The sequence below is a fragment of the Scyliorhinus canicula genome, chromosome 19 (genome assembly GCF_902713615.1).
Source record: "Scyliorhinus canicula chromosome 19, sScyCan1.1, whole genome shotgun sequence".
Taxonomy (NCBI): domain Eukaryota; kingdom Metazoa; phylum Chordata; class Chondrichthyes; order Carcharhiniformes; family Scyliorhinidae; genus Scyliorhinus; species Scyliorhinus canicula.
Window position 1 is genome coordinate 59160187 of NC_052164.1, and position 26855 is coordinate 59187041.

The 26855-nt window shown below is 44.8% G+C and overlaps 1 protein-coding gene across 6 annotated transcripts in view; it reads left to right on the forward strand.

Moving 5' to 3' along the window:
- The window catches only part of LOC119954104 (rho GTPase-activating protein 32-like), a 726718-nt gene that overhangs the window by 216921 nt on the left and 482942 nt on the right, over positions 1 to 26855 (forward strand). Inside the window, exon 1 of one of the 6 annotated variants that reach the window (XM_038778991.1) lies at positions 5360 to 5765. The exons of the other annotated variants lie outside the window; for them this stretch is intronic. The gene's annotated coding sequence lies outside the window, so the exon portion shown is untranslated. Of the gene's footprint in view, positions 1 to 5359; positions 5766 to 26855 lie in introns of those variants that run through there. 6 annotated transcript variants of the gene reach the window in all.

Here is a 26855-nt window from a genome sequence, read left to right on the forward strand (position 1 = left end):
AACTGTGCATGACCCTGGTGAGAGGCAAAATCTCTTTGATGTCTCCAACTCTACCTGCTTTGCCTTGACCACCTGTGGATTTTTAAATTTCCCCAGTTTCTATCCTTCACAGACTAAAAATGATGCTGATAACCAAACCTTTATTTTTGAATGAATTCAAAATCATCTGCCATTTCTTTTTTTTTAAATAAATTTAGAGTACCCAATTCATTTTTTTCCAATTAAGGGGCAATTTAGCGTGGCCAATCCCACCTATCTTGCACATCTTTGGGTTGTGGGGGCGAAGATCGAGCCTGGGACCTCGGTGCCGTGAGACTGCACCACCACCGTGTTGCCCTATCATCCACCATTTCTGATTAGCAGCTTTAACCCGTTGCTCTTCTACATGAGTTCTAACTACTGCAGGAAGTGAGTGTTTAAATTTTTACAGAAAAAGAGCTTCATAATTTAGGTCTATTTTTAATGCTCTTATCCCCCTCTCAAAATTATTTTGTTTGATTCTTTCAAATTCTATATGTGAGACCTGGTTCATTCCTAATATTTCTAAACTTGCGTCTCAGCTTCTGGCACGAGTTCATATGCACTTAGAATGGCTTCTCTCACCTCACCATAATCCCGAAATACCACCTCTGACGATGGTGCAACATTTTGCTAGCTCGGCCTATGAGTTTTGATTGAACTACAATGCCTATGTGGTTTTTGGCCAATTCACGTGTTAAGCTACATCCCCAAATGAGATTTGAAAATGTTTCCACATCTTTCTCATCAAACCTTGGCAGTGGTTGAACATATTTAGACATATCCCCAATAGGATTTGGACTAGGACGAGGTACTCTTCCTCTCCTCACCTTCTGCCTCTAACTACAGCTTTTTAAGTTGATATGCTGTATGCCTTGCCAACTCCCTCTTCTTCAGGTGTATTTTTTGAAGTTCAAATTCTCTCTACTTTTTTCTCTCTCTTTTCCTTCCCTGTGCTTTTTCCTTATCTCTTGCCATTGCCTCTCCTTTTTCCTATGCTTCTGCCATTGTCTTTGTCTCTCTCTCTCCTTTCTCTGCCCTCTTTTTTAATTTACTTCTAATTCCAGTGTCTCTCATTTTCAGCATGTTGTGATTGTGTACTATGCAACTGAATCTTAGCTAATTCCAATCATTCTTGCTGGAATTCAGGCTGTTTATCTGGGCAGAGAATTGGGCCTAGGTAAGGTGTTCTTTCGGAGTGTCGGTGCATACTCGATGGGCTGAATGGGCGCCTTCTGCTCTGTCGGGATTCAATGATCCTATCACTTTTATTACCTCTACCTTCCTCACCTGTGCAGATAAATTCAACTGCAAATTGTCTGCCAATTCCAAAAGTTTTGTTTTGAGCACCAATTTGTAAACCATCCAAGGTTATTTCTTCAACACCCAGTAAACGCTTGGCCCCTGAAAGAGCTAATTTTACAAGTTACGATTAAATCAACAGTATATCTGCACCTGAAAAACAGGAGCTCCTCACAGTTGCTGTCTTTAAATTCTATAATCCAAAGCCAAACAAGGATTTTGATGGGCATCTTTTACATTTTTAATTCAATTTAAACACCAAATTAAATAGCTTTCCAGTTAACAGAACAGTTCTTAAGAAACAGAGTGAACCTTAACTTACTAAACCTACCACTATATTCCAATTAAGCAATTCAATATATTTAAAATCATAATAATCGCTTATTGTCACAAGTAGGCTTCTCATGAATTTAATTGAATTCTTTGAGGCGGTAAGTGTGTAGATGAAGGTAAAGCAGTTGATGTCGTAAACATGGATTTTAGTAAGGCATTTGATAAGGTTCCCCATGGTCGGCGTATGAAGAAAGTAAGGAGGTGTGGGATAGAGGGAAATTTGGCCAATTGGATAAGTAACTGGCTATCACATAGAAGACAGAGGGTGGTGGTAGATGGAAAAGTTTCAGACTGGAGACCAGTTACCAGCGGTGTACCACAAGGATTATTGCCGGGTCCTCTGCTATTTGTGATTTTTATCAATGACTTGGAGGAGGGGGGCTGAAGGATGGGTGAGTAAATTTGCTGGTGACACCAAGATTGGTGGAGTAGTGGATGAGGTGGAGGGCTGTTGTGGGCTGAAAAGACACATTGATAGGATGCAGAGCTGGGCCGAAAAATGGCAGATGGAGTTTAACCCTGATAAGAGCGAGGATGATTCATTTTGGGAGAAAAAATTTGAATGCGGATTACAGGGTCAACGGCAGGATTCTGAAGAATGTGGAGGAACAGAGAGATCTTGCGGTTCATGTCCACAGATCTCTGAAGGTAGCCACTCAAGCGGATAGAGCCGTGAAGAAGGCCTAGAGTGTGTTAGCGTTTATTAACAGGGAGCTTGAGTTTAAGAGCAGCAGGGTTATGCTGCAACTGTGCATGACCCTGGTGAGACCATATTTGGAGTATTGTGTGCAGTTCTGGTCACCTCACTATAGGAAGGATGTGGAAGCATTGGAAAGGGTGCAAAGGAGATTGACCAGGATGCTGCCTGGTTTGCAGGATAGGTCTTATGAGGAAAGGTTGAGGGAGCTAGGGCTTTTCTCTTTGGGGCGGAGGAGGATAAGAAACGACTTAATAGAGGTTTATAAGATGATGAGGGGGATAAATAGATTGAGTGGACATGCAGAGACTATTTCCTCGGGTGGATGTTGCTGTTACAAGGGTTCTATAAGGTAACTATAAGGTTCAGGGTGGGAGATATAGGAGGGATGTCAGAGGTAGGTTCTTTAGTCAGAGTGGTTAGGGTGTGGAATGGACTGCCTGCTATGACAGTGGAGTCGGACACTTTAGGAACTTTCAAGCGGTTATTGGATAGGCACATGGAGCACATCAGAATGACAGGGAGTGGGATAGCTTGACCTTGGTTTCGGACAATGCTCGGCACAACATCAAAGGCCGAAGGGCTTGTTCTGTGCTGTACTGTTCTATGTAATGTTTAAACATAGGCATTGAGCAAAATGATTTATGACGTTACTGTGAAAAACCCCTAGTCGCCACATTCCAGCGCCTGTTCGGGGAGGCTGGTACGGTAATTGAACCCGCGCTGCTGGCCTCGTTCTGCATTACAAGCCAGCTGTTTATCCCGCTGTGCTAAACCAGCCCCAAATATCACTCCTGAATAAAGTTAACAACCAGTTTTCTACTTGATTTTCCCTGTGCGGAATATTTGGACAGAGAATCTTTACAAATCAAGCTGAAACAACTCTGTTGAATTCTAGGACCAACTTTCAGACAGACCTGGCTCCTTCCATTAACTACATCATCTGTACCCAAAACATAAGACATTATTTTTTCTCTTACAGAATGTCGCCTGACTTATTTAACTAGACCAAATACAATATTCCTCATAAATTGTCTACCCCCTCCTGCCCCCAGGGGTCTTTCAAATAAAAAATAGTTATCTATCTGTAAACAAGTAACTGGTTCTTAAGATCTGATAGGAAAACACTTCACCTGTAAATTAATAATCACCTCACTTTTACGCCACCTTAATCACAACTCTAGCAGTAATATTGTCTGTATGCATCTTAACCCAGGTTTTAATAACATTACTTCAAAAAATATAAAATATGACTATCTTACATTCATCACACATCACATTCCCTTTTTCTCTGCAATCATTCTTTTTAGTTCAATAACTGAAGTGATGTGCATTTAATGGCATTTACCTCTGTCCCTGATCTGGAGTTTGATTCAATTTCTCTATATCCAGTTGGATTTTGGAGTGCTCATTGTTTTTTTTGAAAGCTAGTCATGTGATATTCTACTAACGGGCTCAAACCATTTCTGCTTCACTATCTGGAACATAGGTGGTTGTGCTGCTTTGCTCTCTCATCCTGATCCTTTACCATTCCATTCTACCCTCTCTGTTCTCTGCTCTGCCCTTCTACCCTCTCTCTCTCTTTGCCTTTGACTCTTTGCTGTTGAACATCCCACTTTTTGACCCTCTATTGATGGCTGTTGCTTCAGCTGTCCAGCTGCCACCATCTGGAATTCCCTGTGATGTTCTTCCTTCAGAACCTTCTTTAAAACTCATTCCTTAAAATCTCTTCCGTTTGGTGTCCGTATTTTTCTTGCATGTCTGTGAAGCGCCTTTTTAAGCAGCACGGTAGCATAGTGGTTAGCACAATTGCTTCAGAGCTCCAGGGTCCCAGGTTCGATTCCCGGCTTGGGTCACTGTCTGTGCGGAGTCTGCACGTTCTCCCCATGTGTGCGTAGGTTTCTTCCGGGTGCTCCGGTTTTCTCCCAAAGATGTGCAGGTTAGGTGGATTGGCCATGCGAAATTGCCCTTAGTGTCCAAAATTGCCCTTAGTGTTGGGTGGGGTTATGGGGATAGGGTGGAGGTGTGGGCTTGAGTAGTGTCCTTTTTCCAAGAGCTGGTGCAGACTCGATGGGCCGAATGGCCTCCTTCTGCACTGTAAATTCTATGATATGATATCTATGATTTCTTCTCATTTGATGGTGATGAATAAGTTTGGAATTTTAATTGTGTAATAACAAATTTATAAATTATGGCAAATAGCTTAAATATTCTCCATTACCCCATGTGAAGTGAATTCTGTAATTGAGCAGCATGGTGCTGTTCGTCTGGAGAAAAACTAGGATGTACTTTATCTGTTTGTGCGGAATCTGGGTGTTCTCCTTTGTTGGGACAGAGCTGTGAAAAGTATAAATATTTATAGAACTGAATTTGAAAGCAGTATGAGAACTTTTGAACAGCAACAGGCGAGATGGTTTTGTCATGGAGAATCGGTGGGAAAATCTGTCGGGAGAAAAATGTGCTCCTCTGGCACTAATGTAGGCTCCAAGATAACAGCTTTACTCTTTAATCAAACCAGAATGACAGAGGAGAAAAGTGCTGCTTTTGGTAAAGGTTTAATTTAATCCATCTCTGTGCTATTAATAACTGCTCAATTTAAGTTGCTGTACTCTGTTCCTGTCCCATAACATACAGCATTTCACCACTACAAGCTATATGTTAAACTCCAGCATCAGTGCTGTTGAAGAATGTCTCCCTTGAAACATGCTCCTTGACCTGAGTGTATGGGTTGCACAAGCAATGCTGAAAGACCACCTCTTTTACTGTTTTCAACATGTCCCATTCAGTGTCGAAATATCCTCGCTCCTTGCTCGATTAGTGATTTGTATCCCTCCCTTGTGTCTGCCCACAGCGAGTGACTGAAGGAGGAGTGTGCTATGTAAGCAGCATCAGTTGGATAAGGACGTGCAGCTGCTCCAATTGAATTTTAAGCTCTCCGTTTTTCACGTCTAGTTAGCATCAGTCGTGCTTTATACAGACAAGCAGTTGAGAGCTAGGCTTTAATGTGTATGTGCTTAAATTGTGGTTATGTGAGCAATATGCTGATTTGTGGACTGAAAGATTTTGTAATTCAATGAAGCATTTGATAGTCTGGAACTGTCTGGGGCTGGGTTCATTCCTGGATTATGTGCTTCCCCTGTGCTGTCTCATTAAAAGATTGCTGGTTGGAGAAGAGAAGAATATTGTTTTAGACCTGAAGGATGTGATTTGAAGTCGACTCTCTTGGTGGTAAAGTCAATACCGTTTCATGAGAATATTTTCTTGAGCAGCAGACACTAAAAGTCAGTTACTGCACTGAAGATATGCAGACTGCAGTACTGGCTTCCGTCCAACACCGAGAGGCACAGGTTGCGACAGTCCTCTGTGGAGCTATCAATCTGTCCTGGTAAAGAACTGGGGCACTGAGCACGTGTTGGTGAGTGCAATAGACTTGGATACTACTCAGTACGGAAGTGGGGGATGGAGATAAGTAAATACTCCGTTTGTATTCTTTCACAAAGTAAAAACAGTTTTTAAAAAAAAATGCAGTTTCTAGACATTAACCCTCGGTTTAGATGCATTCCAAATCTGAGAGAAGAAGAGCTTTAATCAACTACAGTTATAGTTCATCCCTTATTTAGATCTTGACTCATGCTTTGTATAAGATGGTATTTTCCTATCAACTACTGAGCTCACTTTTGGCAGAGAACTTGTTTGGTTCCTTTGTTGTACAATCAGTCCCAGGTAATATACTGAAAAGCAGAAGATTTGCGTTTAGAGCAATCAGTGAGATAGTGACATATCAGGAAATGACTCATGAGGAGCAGTGCAATGCTTGGTGTGATGATACATATATGTGCCTGCATGCATTATAATGTAAAGATGTAAGCGTTCATGTTGGACTGGAGAGTGACACCACCCACAGTGTGGTGTATGTAGTCACATGGTCAGAGAACAGTCTGGAAGAACACTCTAAGCAACTCGCCTATATGGTGGGAGAAACACCACGCAGGCCCATACTTGGAACTGTAAATAGTTAAAGTCTACCAATAAAGATGTTTTTATTTAAACACACAAATCTTAAGATCTCATCAATAAGCCACCACCATAGCAGCATAAAGAACCTATAGTATGACATTTGGGGGTGCCATAAATCAAGCCACTTCATCATTTAGATCACTTTAAACATTAATTTTGGACCAGAAAAGCAGAGATCAAGGTACTTTCTAGAATCTAGATGGTATGAAGCTAAATTCATTGGATGTCCAAAGAGACCTGGGGATTCAGGTGCATGAATCTTTAAAATGCCACAAACAAGTGCAGAAAGTAATCAAGACGGCTAATGAAATTCTGGTCTTTATATCTAGAGGACTGGGGTATTTGGACATTAGTTATTCTGCACCTTTACAAAACACTGGCTAGACCCAGTATCCTGGATAGTTAAGTGGTGATGTGATCTGTCTACAAGATAGTAACAGGAAAATACATGGTAGATAAAGATAAACTGTTTCCACTGGTTGGAGATTCCAGAAATAGTCTAAAAATTAGGGCCAGACCATTCAGGAGAAATGTTCGGATGCATTTCTATACACAAAGGGTGGTAGAGGTTTGGAACTCTCTTCCACAAACGGCAATTGATGCTAGATCAGTTAAATTTACATTTAGAATATATAAATTTTTGTTAAGCAAAGTTATTAAGAAATATGGGCCAAAGGCAGGTTTGTGGAGTTAGGTCACAGATCAACCATGACCTCATTGAATGGCCTACTCCTATTCCTATGTTCCTGGTATACAGGTCCAAGACCATAGTTAGCTGAGGCCATACTGGCTTCCAACTATTTAGGGAGGGATTTACATTACTGGTAAATTGTCACGCAACTGTCAGGACTGGGGCTTGTTCCATCTGTTCTGTGGCCCCCCCCTTACAGGTCCTATTTTCTCATGGGATATTACTTTGGGACTTCAGCATTCCACCTCTCTTTGTAGTTGCTACTGTGTCCTCGGTTCAGTATCAGTGGATGTAGTACCAGCACCATGATACTCCTTAGTCCCCTGAATCTTTACCAACACTCATCAGTTACTGTTTCTTTGACCCTTGTATGCTTTTTTCAGCTATATATCCTTTGAATATGCTATGAATATTTATTGTATGGAGCTAGCTTATTGTAGAAATACGATGCTTTAAGGGTTTCTTGGTACATCTTTGCAGTGCTGGGAGCAGTTGAGTTTCAGGATTTGTCGCATTTTGATGTCTTTTGTCCAATCATGTCGTTGTGGTTGCTCGGTTGCGGCTGTTGGTTTACATTTCTCCTTTGAGGGCATTTGGAATTATTTACTTAGTGAGCTTCTCAGCCTGGTACGCTCTCCAGATTTAGGTAGAGGCTGGCCCCTATTTCGTTCTGCACATATCGCAAAATACATAAGACATGTTGCCAGTTCCCACCCAGAGACGCCAATAATGTTGCTCTTTTTTTATTTAAAAAAAATTTTTTTTTTAATAAACAATTTTATTGAGGTAGTTTTGGCTTTGTAAACAGTTACAGACATCATCAGAAAGAAAGCAAAAAAGGCAAAAATGTGCAAACATCCACGTACTTTCAATACTTCCATCATAACATATTGCACAAGCCCGCTCCTCCCACCGGTACTACCCGCCATATTTTCCCTCCTACTCTACTCTACCCCTCCACCCCCACCCCCCTGCTGATGCTCACTCTCCCGCAAAGAAGTCAATAAATGGTTGCCACCTCCGGGCGAACCCCTGCACAGATCCCCTCAAGGCGAACTTAATTTTTTCCATACCCAGGAAACTCGACATGTCCGCAAGCCACCACTCCGTCTTCGGGGGCTTTGAGTCCCTCCACGCCAATAGTATTCGTCGCCGGGCTATCAGGGAAGCAAAGGCCAAAACATCGGCCTCTTTCTCCCCCTGGACCCCCGGGTCTTCCGAAACCCCAAAAATTGCCACCCCTGGACTCATCACCACCCTTGTTTTTAGCACCCGGGACATGACTCCTGCAAAGCCTTCCCAGTACCCCCTCAGCTTAGGGCATGCCCAAAACATGTGAACGTGGTTCGCTGGTCCTCCCGCGCACCTAGCGCATTTGTCCTCTATTCCGAAGAATTTGCTCATCCGAGCCACCGTCATATGGGCCCGGTGAACGACCTTAAATTGAATAAGCCCGAGCCTAGCACATGTCGCAGTCGAATTTACCCTACTCAGGGCCACTGCCCACAGCCCCTCCTCCATTTCCCCACCTAGCTCCTCCTCCCATTTAAGTTTCAGTTCCTCTGTCTGGGACCCTTCCTCCCTCATGAGCACCTTATAAATACCCGAGACTCTACCGAGACTTCTTCCCTCCTAGAGACTATTCTGTCTAGGATCCCCATTGGCGGGAGGCGTGGGAAAGATGGGACCTGTCTACGAACAAAGTCCCGCAACTGTAGGTATCTAAAATCATTTCCCCTTACCAACCCAAATTTCTCCTCCAAGCTCCTCAAACTCGCAAAACTCCCTTCCAGGAACATATCACCCACCCGCCCGCCGCCATACTCTGAACCCCCCATCCATACTCCCGGGGGCAAACCGATTGTTGTCGCAGATTGGCGCCCAGACAGACGCCCCCATCTCTCCCACATGCCTCCTCCACTGGCCCCATATCCGCAGGGTCGCCACCACTACCGGGCTGGTGGTGTACTTGGCCGGCGGTAGAGGAGCCTCTGCTTCTCCCTGAGTAAAACCTCCCCCGGGGACTCCGCGTGCTCTTCATCTATCCGACCCATTTCCCTGACCAATCTATCCATTTCTGCCCAGTCTGCCGTGGCTCTATGGGCCCCAATTGAAATCAGCTCCCCCCGCACTACTGCCTTTAGCGCCTCCCACAGGGTTGCCGCTGAAACCTCCCCCGTGTCATTCACTTGCAGGTAATTTTGCATACATCTCCGAAGCCTCTCGCAGATCCCCTCCTCCGACAGCAGATCCACGTCTAGCCTCCATTGCGGGCGTTGGTAGCTCGCTCCCCTGATCTGCAGGTCCACCCAATGCGGGGCATGGTCTGAGGTAGTAATTGCCGAATATTCCGTGTTCTTTACCTCCCCCATACAGTCCCTGCTTAGTACAAAGAAATCTATCCTAGAATATACTTTATGGACTTTATGGACGTGCGAGTAAAACGAGTAGCCCCTACCTGTTGGCTGTCTATCTCTCCAGGGGTCCACTGCCCCCATTTGCTCCATAAACCCTTTCAGCTCCCTTGCCATTGCTGAGAGTCTACTCGTTCTGGGACACGACCGATCCAAAGTCGGGTCAAGGACCATGTTAAAGTCCCCTCCCATTATTAGCCTGCGAGAATCCAGGATCTTCCCCAGCACTCTTTTAATGAAGTCCACGTCATCCCAGTTCGGGGCATATATATTCACCAGCACCACTCTTCTCCCCTCCAGTCTGCCCCCCCTGTCTGCAGATATGCCCTCTGCCTCAAATTGCACGCGCTTGTTGATCATGATTGCCACCCCTCTGGACTTCGAGTCCAAATCCGAGTGGAAGACCTGGCTAATCCAGCCCTTCCTTAGCCTGGTCTGGTCAGACACTTTCAGATGTGTCTCCTGCAACATAATTACGTCCGCCCTCAGCGCCCGCAAGTGCGCGAACACCCGCGCCCTCTTAACCGGCCCATTCAGTCCCTTGACGTTCCAGGTGATCAGCCTGGTCGGGGGGGGGCACATCCCACCCCCCCCACCCTGCCGGTCAGCCATAGCCTTTCTCGGGCCGCGTCGCGCCATTCCTGGCCCGCCCTTTGGCTGCCTCCACCCTCGACCTCCTTTTCCGTGCCTATTTCAAGTCCCTCCCACGTCAGCAGAACAACCCCCCCCCCCCCCCCCCCCCCCCCCCCTAACCACATCCCCCGATACCCCTGCCATCTACTGGCTGTGACCTCTTCCCCCCCCCCCCCCGCCCAGACAGGAAAAATCAGAGAAAAGAGGAAAAAGCACAAAAACAAACCCCCCCCCCCCCCAATAAGAAAAAGAGAGAGACAACAACAAAAAAAAGGGGGGGGATTAACCCCCCAAACCAATGTCCATGAACAAAGGAGAGAGTCCCAAATGTTCCGCTTCGCCCCTTTGGTCCAGCAAACCGTTGAGCAGTAGTCCAGGCCCATTCGGCCTACCTTCCCACGGTAATCCTCGGGCCCTAATTTGCGTCCTTGGGGCCTCCTTTCGGGACCAGCCCCTGGTCCCTCACGAAATCCATCGCTTCTTCGGGCTCGGAGAAGTAGTTGTGTTGACCCTGGTGCGTGACCCATAGGCGAGCTGGGAACAGCAGACCAAACTTCACGTGCTTCTTGAACAGCACCTCCTTGACATTCTTAAAGGTTGCTCGCCGCCGAGCCACCTCTTGGCTTAGGTCCTGGTAAATGCGGATAACATTGTTGTTCCACGTGCTGTTCCTGGCGCTCTTTGCCAACCGCAGCACCCACTCCTTGTCCACGAACCTGTGGAACCTGATCACCATCGGGCGGGTGGGTCCGCCCGGCCGCCCCTGCCTTGCCTGCACTCTGTGCGCCTCCTCCAGCTCCGGCGGTCGCGGAAAGGCTTCTGCCCCCATCAGCTGCTTCAGCAGGTCTGCTACAAACGCTGCGGCATCCGCTCCCTCAGTCCCCTCCGGGAGACCGACCATCCTCAGGTTGTTCCTGCAGACTCTATTCTCCAGCTCCTCCACTCTGTCCAGCAGTCTTCTCTGCCGCTCTTTCAGGTCGTCAACTTCTAGCGCTGCAACCGTCTGCACATCGCCTGCTCCTCCACCGCCTCTCCCAGCTCCTTAACTTTAACATCCTGCGCATCCAGCCTCTGGTTCAACTGATCCACCGCTTTCTGGATTGGGTCCAAGCTGTCCCGCTTCAGTGCTTCAAAACTGGACTTCATTACCTGGAGCATGTTATCCAGCGCCTGCTGGATTGCTGAGTCCGGGGTCCGTGTAATTTTCTTCAGGTCCTTGTCTCCGTCCCTTTTTCTCCTTCTTCTGCTTTCTGGGCTCCCGCTGTTCCATGTGCCGCATGCCGCAGCCCGCTCATCCGCACTTTCGCTGCCGCCCTCCTTCGCCGAGCTCCTTAAATTTTACCTTCTGGGCATCTGAAGTGGGTCCCAGTTGTCCTGCTTCAGCGACTCCAAAACTTTTTTTCTTCTCCTGGAGGAAGGGAGGTCCGTGGGTCCGCCATCTTACATTTCAGGTTCGTCAATTTCCTCTGCTCCTTGCCTCCATCTCTCTCTCTCTTCCCCTACCTGCTGGCCTCCCACGATTCCATCAGCTGCAGTCCGCTCTCCAGTCCTTTCGCGGTAGCCTTTTTTCCGCCCCCGTGGTCCCGATATCACGGGGAATCAGCTCCGAAGCCCCGCCGGAGTGAGAGCCCGCCGAATGTGCGGCTCACTCAGGCATCGCCGCCACCGGAAGTCCAATGTTGCTCTTTTTAACTGGATACTGATATGACAGTTATTAATGATGATATTGCTTTCAGAGTCGCCAGGTATCAGATGATACTTTTCGTGCAGCATAGTTGTCACTCTGGAGCTTTGACCCAATAATGTTGGAAGCTCCAAACATGACCAGAATGCTTCTGGTTGCTTTCAGAAACAGACGAACCTTTACTTTGACGTAGTTCTTGGATTCTGTTTGGAAGAGTAGCCTCCATGCAATTTCATTACGCTCAGGCTGCGTCAATGCTGAGCCAACCTCCATTGTTCAATGTGGAGATTTAGAGAATTGGGTTCTTTTATCTGCTATTTCTGAGGGTCTGCAATGCAGGCTCTGCAACCCTTTTTACAGAGAAGTATGGTGATAGTGGAGTGTTAACTTTATAATTTATAATCACCCAAGACTCTTCATCTGCCTTCTCATAGCCGGGAACTCCCAAAGCTCCTGTGTGGTCTGAGAAGGTTCTGATTTCCTTTTGTGTCAAGCCTGGCACATGTGTAATTTGTTCAGCTGAACGGCAGCAGGAGCCTGTCCCAGTCCTTTCGCCATCTTGTGGTGTTCCTAGGAATTGGTTGTAAAAGATGACCAGGGTGAGGTTAGGGCCGATCAAGGACAGTAGTGGGAACTTGTGCATGGAGTCGGAAGCGATAGGAGAGGCGTTGAATGAATACTTTTCTTCAGTGTTCACCAAGGATAGGGGCCATGTTTTTGAGGATGAGTGTGTGATACAGGCGGTTAGGCTGGAGAAGGTAGCTGTTCTGAGGGAAGATGTATTAGCAATTTTGAAAAACCTTAGGGTCGACAAGTCCCCTGGGCCGGATGGGATATATCCTAGGATTCTTTAGGAGGCAAGGGATGAGATTGCAGAGCCTTTGGCTTTGATCTTTGGGTCCTCACTGTCCACGGGGATAGTACCAGAGGGCTGGAGAGTGGCGAATGTTGTTTCTCTGTTCAAGAAAGGGAATAGGGATGACTCTGGTAATTGTAGGCCGGTTAGTCTTACTTCGGTGGTCGGTAAGTTAATGGAAAAGGTCCTGAAGGATAGGATTTATGACCATTTGGAAAGATGCAGCTTAATCCAGAAGAGTCAACACAGATTTGTGAAGGGTAAATCTTGCCTCGCAAATTTGATTGAATTCTTTGAGGCGGTAACTAAGTGTGTAGATGAAGGTAGAGCAGTTGATGTCGTATACATGGATTTTAGTAAGGCGTTTGATAAGGTTCCCCATGGTCGGCTCATGAAGAAAGTAAGGAGGTGTGGAATAGAGGGAAATTTGGCCAATTGGATAAGTAACTGGCTATCGCATAGAAAACAGAGGGTGGTGGTGGATGGAAAATTTTCAGACTGGAGACCGGTTACCAGCGGTGTACCATAGGGATCAGTGCTGGGTCCTCTGCTATTTGTGATTTTTATCAATGACCTGGAGGAGGGGGCTGAAGGGTGGGTCAGTAAATTTGCTGATGACACCAAGATTGGTGGAGTAGTGGATGAGGTGGAGGGCTATTGTAGGCTGCAAAGGGACATTGACAGGATGCAGAGCTGGGCTGAAAAATGGCAGATGAAGTTTAACCCTGATAAGTGCGAGGTGATTCATTTTAGTAGGAAAAATTTGAATGCGGATTACAGGGTCAACGGCAGGGCTCTGAGGAATGTGAAGGAACAGAGAGATCTTGGGTTTCATGTCCACAGATCTCTGAAGGTAGCCACCCAAGTGGATAGAGCCGTGAAGAAGGCCTATAGTGTGTTAGCGTTTATTAACAGGGGGTTTGAGTTTAAGAGCCACGGGGTTATGCTGCAACTGTACATAGACCCTGGTGAGACCACACTTGGAATATTGTGTGCAGTTGGTCACCTCACTATAGGAAGTATGTGGAAGCATTGGAAAGGGTTCAAAGGAGATTTACCAGGATGCTGCCTGGTTTGGAGGGTAGGACTTATGAGGAAAGATTGAGGGAGCTAGGGCTTTTCTCTTTGGAGCGGAGGAGGGTGAGAGGCGACTTAATAGAGGTTTAAAGATGATGAGGGGGATAGATAGAGTGGACGTTCGGAGACTATTTCCTCGGGTGGATGTAGTTGTTACATGGGGGCATAACCATAAGGTTCAGGGTAGGAGATATAGGAGGGATATCCGAGGTAGGCTCTTTATTCAGAGAGTGGTTAGGGTGTGGAATGGACTGCCTGCTGTGATAGTGGAGTCGGACACTTTCGGAACTTTCAAGCGGTTATTGGATAGGCACATGGAGCACACTAGAATGACAGGGAGTGGGATAGCTTGATCTTGGTTTTGGACAAAGCTCGGCACAACATCGAGGGCCGAAGGGCCTGTTCTGTGCTGTACTGTTCTATGTTCTATGATCCTGCCCTCTGTAGAAAGGAGGCCAGCTCAGCTCTTTTTTTATGGGTCCAGAGAATGATGTTCGAGGTAGCAGTGCAAATGGAATCAGAGGCACGCTGGTGAAGAAAGATTTGTGGTGAAAAAGGACATGAGCACTTTCTCTGTTTTGTACCTTCTGTACAAAAACAACTTGAGAATATGCCCAGGAAAAGGTAAAGGCAGTTTCATTGCTGCTGTTTAATCCAATTCAGAGTATTCAAGCACATGTATGATGTGGACCAAACATCAACATGAACCACCTGATATTGAGGTTCTTGGGGACCACTTGATATTGATGTTGCCTGCAGTGCATCATCTGGAATCCTTCCAGAAATAAGAGAAAAATGAGGTGAGGAGCTGGAGAATTTGTTTGGGTTGGATTTTGACTGGACAGTGGTTGCAGATTTTCTGCATTGTGTCATCCAATCCTGTGTAAATGGTGGCCTTACCCAAACCCAATAGCACTTGCTGAGTTAGCATCATAAAATATTCAGCCCCACTAAAAATGGCAGGCTGTGTAAAGAGCTAGTTAATCATCGGTGCTTGCCTGGGTCAACTGACTGCTGTTGTTTGTTGGCAGAGTCAGCTTTCTTTTGTAAACATACTTTAAGTAGATAAAAGAACGGAATTTTAATTTGCTGCACTCAATTGGTGGCTCCTTATAAATACCAGTCAAGTGTTGAATGTCCTGTGCAGGTGTGACAGTTTGGACATTGTAAAATTGATTAACAAGTGGTACTGATCTCAGTCTGTGATGTTTTGGCCTCAGTGTGCTTAAATCCATGCCCTAATTGTGGGCTTTAAATCACTCTTTCCGACAAGTAAAACATTTGTTAAATTGAACAATAAAAATCTTGCTTACTGCTTTCAAAATGTGCAGTGAATAAAGTATAATGTTAGGATGTGCAGATCAGCTGATAGGCTGCCAAGAGGGCAGAGTGCTGAAGAGCCAATGTTGTCAGCTCCAATGACGTGCTGCTTTGTTTGGCATTATTTGGCTATGGTCACCCACAGATGGTAAGGGAAGGGAGCACTGTACTTGTATTCCTACGGGCCTTAAAATCAAGTGGGGTTGGTGGTTGTTGTTTTTAATTGGGCTTATTAGTGGGGGCAGTGAGAGCCAGAGCCTGGTTTTAGTGTGATTCCTGAGTGGGGGGAGCTGACTGAAATCACGTTTTGACCTTAACTACTTTCTGTGGTAGTGAATTCCACAGATTCACCACTGAAGAAATTTGTCGTCACCTCAGTCCTAAAAGGTTTGAGACCCTTGGTCTTGGAATCAACTACTTCACTATCCACCTTGGTAAAGAATTCTATTATTATGGTATCTCTCACAACTAGATGGCCAACTAATCTTTTCCTATTGCACAGTACCCAGTCCAAGATGGCCTGTTCCCTTGTTGGTTCCTCAACGGATAGATCCAGAAAACCATCCCATATACACTTCCAGAAGAGTGTTCCTTGCAGGTCCGGTGCTCTCTGCTGCCTGAAGGTGAGTGAGGAGCCCAAACCTCACGCTCCCTTTATCTGTTGCTCCCAGATGAGTCTCCCTTGCAAGTCTGGTGCTCTTTGCTGCCTGAATGTGATAACATTGCTGAGGTGATGGGCTAGTGAGGGGGTTTAATTTAACTTACTTTGCTGAGGTGAGTACTTTTTGGAGGGTGATTAATGGCTGGGCTGTGTTTTACACCGGAGTGTTCACCGGAGTTCAAGGGCTGATCTCTTTGAGAGAGACAAAGGAATGGCACAACTGGAGGAGAAGATCACATCCACGTCTGTGGTGATCTGGGTCTTACTAGTTGGTGCTTTCAACATTAACTCTTGATATTATTGTTGTTAATGGTTCAGGGAGTAAACTTGACACTGGATCTCCAGTGGAGTCTCATGTGATCTGTGGTGTTTCCCCAACAACACTCAAAAGGCTCGATGCCATCCAGGACGCAACAGCCCGATTTGATTGGCACCCCATCCACCACCTTAAATGTTTTCTCCTTCTACTATTGACGTATAGTGTGTACCATCTACAAAATGCACTGCAGCAACTCACCAAGCCTTGTTTGATACACCTACTGAACCAGTGGTTTCTACCATCTAGAAATACAAGGGCAACAGATGCATGAGAACACCACCATCTGCAAGTTCCTCTCCAACACTACACACTACCCTGACTTGGAACTATATTACTATTCCTTCACTTGGAACTCCCTTCCTGACAGCACTGTAGGTGTACCTGCACCACTTGATTTGTTGAGGTTTAACCACCTTCTTGTAGGCAATTGATGATGGACGACAGCTGGCCGAGCTACTGATGATCACATCCTGTGAAAGAATAAAAAATAATGTTTAACAATTTTTGTACCATTTTATTTTAAACACTTCTATAACTTGCAGAGATTTTAATTGCATATCACTTTCAGCTCTTTCCAACTTAAATCGGTTTTACCAAATTCCTAAACGCTGCTTTAAGTGGGTTGGAGCTGAGGGGTTGGTGAAACCTGAAATAACCAACTTCATGAATTAGTGTAATTACCACACTTTTTGCGACCAGATAAATGGTTCTGTGAATGATGCTCGTGGCTAATAATCAGGTTTCATTCAACCCATGAGCATTAATTGCATTTGGGTGCTAATGCCATGTGTCATTTTGTCTTGCGGTGGGTATCTGGATTACAAACTGGCTGTCCTGACTCTCATCGCTGGTTTTATCAATTAAAGAATTCTTGCTCAAATGTACACAAAACTTTACTGAAGTGATCTGTAACATCAACCTTCCAGTGCAATAATCTTTTTAAATAGCTGGTGAATTCCATGCTTGCCTGATTGAATGATGCCGAATCTGGGTTTGTGTTTATTGTATGATCTGAGTGGCAGCCTAAGGGCTGTTGTATCGGTTAAAAGGACGTACTAAATTAAAAAAAAAACAGGAATATCATTTGTTTTTGTTTTAATTTACCTTATTTCCTGGATAATATTTTCATTTTAGTGGTTGTTTCATATTGAGGTAGAAACTGGGCAGTGATGAACCAGTATATGTTAAGCATTATTTGCAAGGCTTTCAGAACTGTTGCTACCAAAGCGTGGGCGTTTGAAATCATGAGCCTGGATTGAAATTACTAGGTTTGGGAGGAGGGGCTAGTATCAAGGGATCAGAATCGTGAGTGTCTGAATAGCAGTGCTTCTGCATTAAAGCCCACATTCATACCCTGCCCAGCAATTGAAATTCTGATTGCAAAATTAAAATTTCGACAGGCTGCATTCAAATCTTGATCAAGTGCGTCGACTGATTTGAAATAAGTTTATTCCTCTGCCTTTCACCCCCTAATGTTCTCCCCTTGCACCTCCTGGTTTGGAGTTGATGACTGATGGGGTACGGTACAACGGGTAGTAGCTCTGGTGATTTGACCAAGTGCTCACGTTTCATACCTGTTAACCTGAGGATCGGCCCTGTTATTTGAGCATTGGAGTTGTTATTGACCTCAAATCTGTCCTCAGCCAGAATGTGCACATAAACACAGCAATGATGAAAAACAGTGGTGTAAAATGTAACGCTTTCTGCAAAGCTAACGCTTTCTCTCTCCACAGCTTTTGCCTGATCTGCGTAGTTCCAGCATTGTTTATTTCTGTTGCACAGCAATAGTTTGTTTATTATCCAACTTGTTTACTTGGAGAGATCAATGTTTATGGCTATACCAGGTCATAAGAAAGCAGGATCTGGTGGTCATATCGTCCCGCAAGCCCACTCCACTATTCAATAAGATCATGGCTGATCTGTTCTTCACCTCAAATGCCCTCTGGAACTAGCCTGTGAGGCTACCTTTGCCAATTTGATTTGTAGAATCTATTCGGAGATTAAAGTCACCCATAATTATTGCAGTAACTTTCTTACAAGCCCCCATTATTTCTTGATTTATACTCTTGTCTTACAATGCAACTGTTGTGAGGGGGTTGATAAACAACTCCCACTAATAACTTACTTCCCTTGCTATTTCTTATTTCCATTCAAACTGATTCTATATCTTGATCTTCTAAACCAAGATCATTTCTCACTACTGTAATGATCGTAATCTTTATTAACAGAGCTACCCACCTCCTTTATCTTTCTGGCTATCCCTCCAAAATATTAAGTACATTAGAATATTGAAAGGATTCTTCCTGTTTTTTCCCTATTTCCCTACTATTATTTTTGATCCATGGATGATTAATGGACATATATCTTTGAGTCAAGCAGCAGAAGTTACAGGAGAGAACAGTGTAAATTTTTGCTGGTTTGAACAGGAGCTTCAGACTTGTTGGCACCAGAGCGAGAGAGAGGTGGGACCAGGTTCATTGATTGGCTGGTGGTGAATAAATTGGCCTAAAAGGCCATACTCTGCCAGGTAACAGGTGGTGATTGGGTCCTGTCCCAGTGGAATGATTTTCAGAGTCCCAAGGAGTTTCAGTTTGTTTTCTGAAAGCACAGGGAAAAGGTCTCTCTCTGTGTTCTCTCCAGAAATACTATGTTCCTGAGGCTGCACAGTACCATCTATCATTGACATCTATCATTATGAAGCAATTTGAGAGGTTGGCCATGAGACACATTAATTCAATGCCCCCAGAATGCCTTGATCCACTGCAATTCGCATACCGTCACAACCGGTCCACAGCGGATGCCATCTCCCTGACCAACACTCATTCCTGGAGCAGCTCTACAACAAGGACACCTACGTCACACTCCTATTCATTGACTACAACTCCGCCTTCAACTCAATGATCCCAGCCAAGCTCATATCAAAACTACAAAACCTCGGACTTGGCTTCTTCCTCTGCAACTAGATTCTCGATTCCTGACTCATAGACCACAATCAGTAAGGATAAACATCAACACCTCCACGATAGTCCTCAATACCGGGACCCTGCAAGGCTGCGTATGTGGCCCACTACTATGCTTCCAACACACACACACACACACACACACACACACACACAACCGTGTGCTGAAATACGGCTCCAACTCCATCTACAAGTTTTTGATGACTCAACCACAGTGGGTCAGATATCAAACAACGATGAGTCAGAGTACAGAAGGGAGATAGAGAACATAGTGGCATGGTGTAATGACAATAATCTCCCTCAGTGTCAGCAAAACTAAAGAGCTGGTCGTTGACTTCAGGAAGCAAAGTATCGTACACGCCCCTGTCTGCATCAATGGTGCCAAAATGGTTGATGGCTTCAAATTCCTAGGTGTGCACATCACCAACAATCTGTCCTGGTTCACCCACATCGACACTATGACCAAGAAAGCACAACAATGCCTATACTTCCTCAGGAAACTAAGGAAATTAGGCATATCCACATTGACTCTTACCAATTTTTACAGATGGACCATATGCATCCTATCTGGCTGCATCACAGCCTGGTATGGCAACTGCTTGTCAAGACGGTTCGAAACTGCAGAGACTCATGAACACAGCCCAGTCCATCACACGAGCCCACCTCCCACCAATTGATTCTGTCTACACCTCCCGCTGCCTTGGGAAAGCGGGCAACATAATTAAAGACCCCTCCCACCTGGGTTATTCTCTCTTCCAACTTCTTCCATTGGGCAGGAGATACAAAAGTCTGAGAATGCGCACTAACAGGTTCAAAAACAGCTTCTTCCCCGCTGTTATGACCCTCTTAGAGACTGAGCTGATCTCTTCACACACCTTCTGTACTGAGTCGTACTGTATACTGCATGCTCACCCGATGCGTATGACTATGTATTTACATTGTGTATTTATGCATGTCCTATGTTTTTTCATGTATGGAACGATCTGTCTGGACTGTACATTGAACAATATTTTTCACTCTGCTTTGGTACATGTGACAACAAATCAAATTCTATTAGACCGTCAAATTTTTAGGTGTCCAGATCACCAACAACCTGTCCTGGTGCTCTCGCTCTCGCTCTCTCTCTCTCTCTCTCTCCCTCTCTCTTCTCCTCCTCCCCCCCCCCCCCCCCCCCCCCCCATTTCCCCCCCCAACCATGCCGACACTGTTAAGAAAGCTCACCAACGACTCTACTTTCTCAGAAGACAAAGGAAATTTAGCATGTCAGCTATGACTCTCTCAATTTTTACAGATGCACCAGAGAATGCATTCTTTCTGGGTGTATCACAGCTTGTTAAGGATCCTGCTCTGCTCAAGACCGCAGGAAACTACAGAAGGTCGTGAATGTAGCAAACCATCACGTAAACCAATTGTAAGCTCTGTCTACAATTCCCGCTGCCTCGGAAAGGCAGCCAGCATAATTAAGGACCCCACGCACCCCGGGCATACTCTCTTCCACCTTCTTCCATCTGGAAAAAGATACAAAAGTTTGGGATCACGTACCAACCGACTCGAGAACAGCTTCTTCCCTACTGCCATCAGACGTTTGAATGGACCAACCTTGTATTAAGTTGATCTTTTCTCTATACCCTAGCTATGACTGGAGCATCCACGATGCTGAGGAGGTTGTGGATAGCACGTTTAGCGAGTTGGTCACACCGCAGGTGAAGGTTACTGAGGGAGATAGAAAATGGGTGACCAAAAGAAAGCAAGAGTAGGAAGGCAGTGCAGGTGTCCCCTGCGGTCATCTCCCTGCAAAACAGATATACCGCTTTGGATACTGTTGAGGGAGATGGCTCACCAGGGGAAGGCAGCAGCAGCCAGGTTCATGGCACCATGGCTGGCTCTGCTGCACAGCAGGGCAGGAAGAAAAATGGCAGGGCTATAGTGATAGGGGACTCGATCGTAAGGGGAATAGACAGGCGGTTCTGTGGACGCAATCGAGACTCCAGGATGGTATGTTGCCTCCCTGGTGCAAGGGTCAAGGATGTCTCGGAGCGGCTGCAGGACATTCTGGGCGGGGGAGGGTGAACAGCCAGCTGTCGTGGTGCACATAGGCACCAACGATATAGGTAAAAAACGGGATGAGGTCCTACAAGCGGAATTCAGGGAGTTAGGAGTTAAACTAAAAAGTAGGACCTCAAAGGTAGTAATCTCAGGATTGCTACCAGTGCCACGAGCTAGTCAGAGTAGGAATGTCAGGATAGATAGGATGAATGCGTGGCTCGAGAGATGGTGCAAGAGGGAGGGATTCAAATTCCTGGGGCATTGGGACCGGTTCTGGGGGAGGTGGGACCAGTTCAAACCGGACGGTCTGCACCTGGGCAGGACTGGAACCGATGTCCTAGGGGGGGTGTTTTCTAGAGCTGTTGGGGAGAGTTTAAACTAATGCGGCAGGGGGATGGGAACCGATGCAGGAAGTTGGAAGGTAGTAAAACAGGGACTGAAGCAAAAGGTTAATCCCAGAGCTGAAGGGGTTGGATTATGAGGAGAGGTTGAGTAGACTGGGACTGTAGTCGTTGGAATTTAGAAGGATGAGGGGGGATCTTATAGAAACATTTAAAATTATGAAGGGAATAGATAGGATAAATGCGGGCAGGTTGTTTCCACTGGCGGGTGACAGCAGAACTAGGGGACATAGCCTCAAAATAAGGGGAAGTAGATTTAGGACTGAGTTTAGGAGGAACTTCTTCACCCAAAGGGTTGTGAATCTATGGAATTCCTTGCCCAGTGAAGCAGTTGAGGCTCCTTCATTACATGTTTTTAAGGTAAAGATAGATAGTTTTTTGAAGAATAAAGGGATTAAGGGTTATGGTGTTTGGGCCGGAAAGTGGAGCTGAGTCCACAAAAGATCAGCCATGATCTAATTGAATGGCGGAGCAGGCTCGAGGGGCCAGATGTCCTACTCCTGCTCCTAGTTCTTATGTTCTTATGTTCTTATTACATTCTACAGTCTCTCCTTTCCTATATATGATATGAGTGTCTTACTTCTGTTGTGGGAAAAGTCTTGGAAAGGGTTATAGGAGATAGGATGTATAATCATCTGGAAAGGAATAGTTTGATTAGAGATAGTCAACATGGTTTTGTGAAGGATAGGTCGTGCCTCACAAACCTTATTGAGTTCTTCGAGAAGGTGACCAAACAGGTGGATGAGGGTAAAGCAATTGATGTGGTGTATATGTATTTCAGTAAAGCGCTTGATAAGGTTCCCCACGGTAGGCTATTGCAGAAAATACGGAGGCATGGGATTCAGGGTGATTTAGCAGTTTGGATCAGAAATTAGCTTGCTGATAGAAGACAAAAGGGTGGTGGTTGATGGGAAATGTTCAGATTGTTGTCCAGTTACTAGTGGTGTACCACAAGGATCTGTTTTGGGGCCGCTGCTGTTTGTCATTTATATAAATGACCTGGAGGGTGGATGAGTAAATTTGCAGATGACATTAAAGTCGGTGGAGTTGTGGACAGTGCAGAAGGATGTTACAAGTTACAGAGGGACATAGATAAGCTGTGGAGCTGGGCTGACAGGTGGCAAATGGAGTTTAATGCAGAGAAGTGTGAGGTGTTTCATTTTGGAAGGAATAACAGGAAGACAGAGTACTGGGCTAATGGTAAGATTCTTGCTAGTGTGGATGAGCAGAGAGATCTCGGTGTCCATGTCCATAGATCCCTGAAAGTTGCCACCCAAGTTGAGAGGGTTGTTAAGAAGGCGTACGGTGTGTTAGCTTTTATTGGTAGAGGAATTGAGTTTCGGAACAATGAGGTCATGTTGCAGTTGTACAAAACTCTGATGCGGCCGCATTTGGAGTATTGCGTGCAGTTCTGGTCGCCGCATTATAGGAAGGATGTGGAAGCATTGGGAAGGGTACAGAGGAGATTTATAAGGATGTTGCCTGTTATGGAGGGAAGATCTTACGAGGAAAGGCTGAAGGTATTGACGCTGTTTTCGTTAGAAGAATGTTAAGAGGTGACTTAATTGAGGCATAGAAGACGATCAGAGGATTAGATAGGGTGGACATTGAGAGTCTTTTTCCTCGGATGGTGATGTCCAGCACGAGGGGACATAGCTTTAAATTGAGAGGCGATAGATATAGGACAGATGTCAGAGGTAGGTTCTTTACTCAGAGGGTAGTAAGAGCGTGGAATGCCCTGCCTGCAACAGTAGTGGACTCGGCAACACTAAACGCATTCAAATGGTCATTGGATAGGCATATGGACGATAAGGGAATAGTGTAAATGGGCTTTAGTGGGGTTTCACAGGTTGGCGCAACATCAAGGGCGGAAGGGCCTGTACTGTGCTGTAATGTTCTATGCCTATGTTCTATGTCTGTATAGCATGCAAGAAACAACCCTTTTCACTGTATACTAATACATGTGACAATAATAAATCAAATCAAAATCGAATGAATGAATCTGCAGGAACTTCGCTCTCTCGCACTCCGCACCTTTCGCCTCTCTCTCTCACTCTCACTCTCACTGAATCTACCATAATGACCCCAAACTGAAAGTAAAGTTGGAGTGTGGTGCTGGAAGCAACCATCTGAATCAAAGACTCTTTTTCCTTTTACTTATGATTTTCTTTTTACCCATTTCTTACCCTGTGTTTGTCGTGTGTGTGTGTGTGTGTGTGTGTACAGGGGTGCATTGCAGGTTAAAGTGAGGAATTAGATAATAGCTAACCAGATGTATTTGCTACATATTTCATTATAGTTCCTGTTATAAATAAACAGTAATTGTGTTTACATTTACAAACCAGGTGACTGTAATTATTGGGCAACCAAGGGCCAAAGACTTTTTTTCTAAGAATTATTGGTTAATTCTCTTGTGTTGTGACTTTAGGTCAAGTGGGGCTGGAATTGACAACACACTAGCCAGGTTCATAACAATGTTCATGTTCTATTTCTCACCCTTGATCACCTTTATATCTGTGATGACTATCAGATTATGCACATGTATTTCTATTTGTGCCATCAATGAATCAATCTTGCTACAATTGTTTTGCGCATTCAGATGAAGAATTTTTAATTGTGTATTTTTACCATTTTTCTCTACTCACCTGAATTGTTGGTGGGCTCTCATGTTTGTATCCTTTAAGCCTTTCTATCTCACTCTGGTTTTCATTCTCCATATTGCTACCCAGCTTTGTCTTTTCTCTAATTTTCAAAATTTCCCTCCTCACTTTATCCCTCCCCATATTATTAAATTTAAATCTCTATCTGTTGTCCAAAGTCTTTGATTCATCCGGACATTTTGTCCCACCACTGATGCCTGTCCCATTTGAACTACCTCCTCTTACCCCATTACTGATGTCAGTGCCCTATGAATTGAAACCCATTTTTTTCACACCATCCTTTGAGTCATGCGCTTAACTCTCTGATCTTGTTTACCCAATGCCAATTTGCTCGTGGCTGATGATAATGCAGAGATTATTGGCTTTGTTGTCCTGCTTTTTCATTTACCCGTAGTTGCTCATATTCCCTCCGCAGGACCTCTTTTTTTTTTAAGGGGCAATTTAGCATGGCCAATCTACCTACCCTGCACATCTTTGGGTTGTGGGTGAGATGCATGCAGACACTGGGAGAATGTTGACCTCTTAGTCCTACCTATGTCATTGATACCCATGTGGGCCATGAAAACTGAATCTTCCAGATCCCTTTCCCAAGTTCCTCACCAACCCCATTAAGATGTCCTTAGCCCTGGCACCGGATAGACAACATACCCTTCAGGTTTCTAGTTCTCAGCTGTAGTGAACACCATCTGTCCCCTTTATTAAATTGCTGTCAACTGCTTCTATATTTCATTTCACTCCTTACACTTTGAGCTGGAGAAGATCTTTAGGAAGGAAATACAGAAATCTGTCTCTGGAGTGAAATGCATTGCACCGGAAATGGAGAAATCTTTGCTCATGCGATTATAATACAGGATGAGAGATGATGGGTTTGAACTTTTGATGAAGTCCTATTGTGTTTCTCAAGGAACTCTGCATGGAATTGTATGGAAGTACTGAGGCTGTCAATTGTAGAATGTGTGCAGCCTTCCCAACACCTATAATTGATGTAAATAGAGCATCTCAGGAGCTGATAAAATTGTAAGATTAAATTTATTTTCCCTGATCAATCTTCTCGTGAAATTAAGAACTTGGGATGTTTTTCTGCACTAACTAATTACAGATGTAATGCCTTTCACACCAATTAAACTGGTTCATTTAATCTGAATGCATTCAGTTTGAAATGCTGGACTCGCACAATCCTCATAAAAATGCAAGAATGTGATTTTCTATGGAGAGGAACAATTTAACCGTTGTGTGCCGAGACTTGCTTTTTATGTCCCCTGAATGTGTGTTGAGTGTGAAATTATCCAATGTGTTTCACAGAAGAACGCAATTCCAGATCTTTGCATAGTTTAAGAGAATTCTTGAAATGTTTAGCAACAGCTGTTATGTGCTCCGGCACATTCTTGCTGCGATAGTGAAGTCTTGGAGAATATTCCAAAAATAATAAGCAAAGAGGTGTGCTGCTGATTGGGTCATATGGCATCTGACTGCATCCTTGGCCAGACAGTTTAGTTATAGAGTGAAAGGACAAACCGAACATTGCGGATGTTGGAAATCAGAAATGAAAATAGAAGACGGTGGACATCTTCAGCAGCTCAGGCAGCATCAGTGTAGAGTTAATATTTCAGGTTGTTAACCTTTCAACTAGATGGGGTAGAGTTAGAGATGTAAAATGTTTTGAGCAAAGAGTGGGTGTGACAAGGACAAAAGGAATGTGTGATTGGGGGACGGGGGGAAGACAGGCAAAATCAAATGACAGAAGAGTTGGTCTCAGGACAAGAAAAGAAACAAAGATACAAAAGATGTGCTGAGAGCAGATGCTGCTGACTGAAAGTGACACTAAGAAAACATGCAAAGAAACAAAATTAGTTCACAGTCTGACAATGTTGAACTCAGTGCTGAGTCTGAAAAACAGTAAAGAACCCAGTGGCAAATTAAAGTCACAGGCCACCAGAAGCTTGGAGCCGAGCTTGAGGTGTTCCGATCCTTGTAAGACACTATTCACAACGTCCTATGTGACTCTTGCTCCGGTATTTGCTTTGTTTGGCTCTTGTTCTGCATTGTAACTAATTACTTATTTGTCGATGTACTTTGTCGATTCATCTTTTTGTCTATTGTGTACCTCCCCTTGGCCTCAGAAAAATACTTTTCACTGTACTTCGGTACATGTGACAATAAATCAATTGATCAGTCAGTCAAAATGTCACCCGATTTGTGTTTATTCCTCCCAATGTAGAGGAGACAACACTGTGAGCAGAGAATGCACAACATTAAACTGAAAGGAGTACACAAATTGCTTCTTCACCTGGAAGGAATGTTTGGGGCCTTGGGCGGTGAGAAGAGAGTAGGTTAGACTGCAGGAATTACATTTCCTGTTTTTCCATGGAACAATACAATGGGAAGAGATGACAGGAAGGTGGTGTGAACTAGGGTAGCACAGAGGGAATGTGTCCTTCAGAATGCTTAAAGGGGAGGGGAAGATGTGTTTGGTGGTGGCATCATACTGAGTTACAGGGCTGTCCATAATTTTCTTCTGAATAATAGTCTTTGCTTTTGACATGAAGCAATTCATTATTGAGACGATTAAGGTATTTATAAGAATAATCTTTATTGTCACGAGAAGGCTTACATTAACACTGAAATGAAGTTACTGTGAAAAGTCCATCGTCGCCACATTCTGGCACCTGTTCGGTTACACAGGGAGAATTCAGAATGTCCAAATTACCTAACAGCACGTCTTTTGGGGCTTGTGGGAGGAAACCGAACACCCGGAGGAAACCCACG